Genomic DNA, 5112 nt, shown 5'->3' with positions numbered 1-5112 from the left:
CACGTGTCTTTTGGTGCATGTAAATGTGTTATATGTGCAAGTAGTTGGCACCTTTGCAAGTAAACAGTGCAGGTAAAATCACTTACAAGTGCATCTACATTCACCTACAAGTGCATGTAATTTTGCCTTGTTAACATTTATTGATCTGAGTTTGTTCTGTTTGGCATCGCTTTTGTTCTTGTGGAGGAGTTCAATGGGTAGTTAGTACCCGTGAAAACCACCTGCAAACATTCATGCACCTAGGTGTACCTAGATCTGGACACGTGGTGCACGCTGGATGGTTCTCAATTCTCTTCTGGGCAGGCAGTTCTCACCTGAACGCGATTATATATATATATATATATATATATATATATATATATATATATATATATATATCAACACATCAATTAAATCTATGCACCTTAAAGAGAAATGTGGTGCTCCTTATGATTTCAAGTATGCACCTACGGCTCTAAAGAACTAATTTTCACCTTTTTAATGTAAGGCAATCAAGATTTAAAGTAATGCAACTTAAGCTTTAAATTCATGCACCTTTAAAGAGTATAGTTGTGTACTTTAAAATTTAAAGTTATGCACATTAGGCTTGAAAGTAGTAATTCTTAACTTTTTAATGTAAGGTAATCAAGATTCAAAGCAATGCACCTTAATTAAGCTATAAATCCATGAAGCGTAAGGTTTAAAGTTATGCACCTACAGCATCGAAGTTGTAATTCTTAATTTTTTTTAATGTAAGCTAAGGCACTTAAGATTCATAGTAATGCACTTTACGCTTTAAATTCATGTGCCTTAAAGAGGAAAGTTGTGCACCTTAAGGTTTAAAGTTATGCACCTACGGCTTCGAAGTCGTAATTCTTTATTTTTTAATGTAAGACAATTAAGATTCAAAGTAATGTACTTTATGCTTTAAATCCATGCACCTTAAAGAGGAAATTTGTGCTCCTTAAGGTTCAAAGTTATGCACCTATGGCTTGGAAGTAGTAATTTTTAACTTTTTATTGTAAGGCAATCAAGATTCAAGGTAATGCACCTTAAGCTTTAAATCCATTCACCTTAAACAGTAAAGTTGTGCACCTTAAGGTTTAAAGTTATGCACCTTCGGCTTGAAAGTAATAATTCTTAACTTTTTAATGTAAGACAATCAAGATTCAATGTAATGCAGCTTACGTTTTAAATCCATGCACCTTAAACAGTAAAGTTGTGCTCCTTAAGGTTTAAAGTTATGCACCTTCGACTTGGAAGTAGTAATTATATTCTTAACTTTTTAATGTAAGGCAATCAAGAATCAAAGTAATGCACCTTAAGCTTTAAATTCATGCACCTTAAGGAGCAAACTTATGCACCTTAAGAAGTAAATCTATGCACATGAAATTTAGATACAAAGAAAGAAGAATAGAGCTTTGATCTCACGCGAAGAGTAGAAGACGGTTAACAAAAACGTTTATGGATATGATAAGAAAGACAAAAAGGCCATTATTAGCATTTAAAAATAAACATGTCCTTTTGTCCATTCCATAAGATTAGTATATGGCTAAGATCTCACCCCATTTTTCATCTATGACTTCCTTTGCATGTACGTGAACCAATCTCTCTCTCTCTCTCTCTCTCTCTCTCTCTCTCTATATATATATATATATATATATATATATATATATATATATATATATATATATATTAAAGTTCTATATTAAAGACATAGACAATGATCTTTTTTTTCTTCTTCATTTTTTATTCTATTGTTCAAAAGTAGGGAAGTGAAGAAATGGTAATAGGTTTTATGATTACAAAAAGATTTGAATCTAACAATATGATAGCAATAGTAGACAAACAAACATAGTATAATGTACTTGGCGGATTCACACCCCCATCCTCTTTATATATATTGTATGTATAGGCTCCTTGTATATGTATAGTTAACTTATAAATATTAAATTTACATAAATCTAACCAAATAATGAGTTAGCTTAGATGGTAAGGCATATGGTTTCTCTCTAAAAGTTAGGGGTTTGACCAAAAGATGAGTTAATTTATAATTCTAATTGAATTTCTATTTGTAACATTGTGTTTTTTTCTTGTTTCTTAATTTTAATAGTGATATGAGTGATTTTTTTGATGTGTTTTCTATTCGAACTATTTTATCTAATTAATTATATTTCATATTTTATTTCACATTTTGATGTATTTTAAATTTTCATCCCTGGTCAAAAATAGGGATGGTTCGGCTCTAACATCAGAGAACACCAAACATATTAACCCTATAATTTTTTATATGGGAGAGCCACTTCGTATCACTTAGACCACAAGTCATTGACAATTATATAATTATTTTAATTGATAATAAAGTAACAAACCAGTAAAGACAGATGAAGCTATCAAGTTTGGTGTTGTATTGTGTGGAGGCCACCTATTTATTACTCATGATATTTCAGTATCAGAACCATAACATGGATGTATCAGAGAGGAGAGTATAGGTGGGGAAGCCATTGGCAGTCATTATCTGTCAAAATGAAAAGGAGTAGCCATGCATGATGACCAAAAGGAATATAATTTCCAAGGCCACTAATAAATATTTATGTCCCTCATATTAAAAGCTTCCGTCGATCAACTTCTCATCGAAGCGGAGGATTATGCATTGACGGCAAGGACGGAGCCAAAGGGGTAGGGGGGCTGCTGTCCCCCTCACCTCACCCCCACCCCACCCCATCCCACCCCATATATAATTTTTGTATGTATATATGTATATATAGTATATGTGTTATTATTAGTAAAATAAAACTGTAAAATATTAACAAGAGGTGATCTAGATGAGTTGGTTAAGTGATACAACCACAGGAGCTACATTATTATTATTATTATTATTATTAGTGGTGGTGGTGGTTTAGTTTATAGTGGAATAATGGGTAGTTATAAGTAGTGGGATACAGGGGTAGTGGATAGTTTCTATGATCTAGTTTCTATGATCCTGTATATATAAATAGCCACATGTGTATTTGTAGAATATGAATGAAGAATATATTTATGAATGTCTGGGGACATTTTGGGAGTTCGACTATCACTCGAAGTATAGTCATTGGGAGTTTGGCTGTCACTCGAAGCACAGCCATGGAGTTTGGCTCTTGACTCGAAGAAGAGCAACCCATACAACCTCAGGCCCACCACCCCTTTAACTATCCACTACCCCATTACATGTATAACTAACTACCCATTATTACACTATAAACTAAACCACTAATAATAATAATAATAATAATAATAATAATAATAATAATAATAATAATAATAATAATAATAATAATAATGTAGCTCCTGTGGTTGTATCATTAAGCATATGTTGAGTTATGACTTATGACAAAGGGTAGGAGTTCAAATTCTGGTAGTAACATATTTTAATAGTTGGCTTCAACAGTATTTTTTTTTGACCTATTCCCTATGGTTTCAACACAGTCACGTTTTTAATATCTTTTTAGTATTTAATACATACACACATATATATAACATTCTTTTATATTAATAATTAGATGTGTTTTTTTTTAATTATCTCTTTTGTTTTAATGTTTCGCCTTTACTGAAAAAAAAATTCTGAATCCGTCCCTACTTCTTCACCCCCCTCAACCGAATTTCTGGCTCCGTCCCTAATTGACGGTAATTAAGTTGTGTTCTTATGTTACCTCAATTTTCATCACTTTTAGTTGTGTACCAAAAAGCAAACAAAATAAAAATCCTAATTTCATCGCTCCTACTCTCACACTCAAAATTGGCTTTCTTTATTTTTTTACCAACACCCTCTTAATTTGTCACGCATGATCTTTCTAAAGTAATTTATTTCTTTAGATTCGTTATTACATAAGAATATAATTTACTTAGTGCACACTCTTAAGTAGTATGTGATTAGTTGTGAGTTTTCCTCGTCATCCAACAAAAAACATAACCCCCTTTTCTATTTCTGGATTAAAAAAAAAAAAAATCTTACGAACATTTTTAAAGAGAGAAAATAGGAAATTAAATGTTTGTGCAAATTAGGTAACAACTCATCATGACCGCTCTAATATGGGTCATTAAGTTTTGACAGAAGGATCAAATAGACTCATGTATTAACATTGATTGTTCATTTAGTACCATGAATTAAAATATGGTTCATCTAGACTATTATATTCTCAATTTATTTTTCATCTAGCATTTTTAGCAAGTTTCTAACAAGTAACCCATCTAATTTGCTTACATGGAAAAATAAAATCAAATCAAAATGCTGACAAGTTATTTTTTTCATCTAACTTGCTGTTTTTGTTACTTTTTCGGTAGAAAAATTCAAATTTTTTTTACATATTTTCGGAGTATGTTGATTTCTTCTATGAATTTTCCAGAAAACAATGAATCTATTTTTCCCGTCGGTTGTGAAATAAGTATGTTACCGCTTTTGTGGTTTTTGAACCCATTTATTGACATTGGTATGTTGGAAAAATAGCATTAAAATGGCATTTAAGTGGCTATTTTGTGTTACAATTATCAGTGGGGTCCACTTCCGATTTGGGTCGGGTCAAAATGGATTCGGATTCTTCGTAGTGAGACGAAGAGATTGATATATTGTACGCTCAAAACGGATAATGGGTGAATGAGATATTGATTCTCAAAGTAGACCCATTGAGTTGGAAAAATGAAGGGAAAAGTGAGCTTTGTCCCACATTGATTTGGAAAGAGGATTTCACCCCACTTTTTATACAAGGGCTCTTTTGGAGCTTGTAGAATTGTATAGCATAGAGGCTCTCTCGCGCGGGGGGGGGGGGGGGGTGCAAATCAAATTCCAACTAGAAACGAGATCGAAAAGGCTTGATTTGATTCAAGCCCGAGCTCGTGTGTGCGGGCACGAATGTCGTTCAAAAATTGGCTGGCCTTGCGGGCTAAGTTATGCCAAGTTTCGGTATACTTTTCCAACATAATAGTCACTTATTTCGGCCAAGGCCGATCTGAGAGGATTCGACCAAGGCCGAAAGAGACCAGTGTAACACGAGAGGAAGTCTCCTCTCGTGTTGGTGGGTTCGGCCACGAGAGGAAGTCTCCTCTCGTATTGGTGGCTTCGGCCAAGGCCGAAACAAACCAGCACAACACACTGCTGGT

The sequence above is a fragment of the Ipomoea nil genome, unplaced genomic scaffold (assembly GCF_001879475.1).
Source record: "Ipomoea nil cultivar Tokyo-kokei standard unplaced genomic scaffold, Asagao_1.1 scaffold3314, whole genome shotgun sequence".
NCBI lineage: Eukaryota > Viridiplantae > Streptophyta > Magnoliopsida > Solanales > Convolvulaceae > Ipomoea > Ipomoea nil.
Note: the sequence above shows the minus strand (reverse complement) of the source record.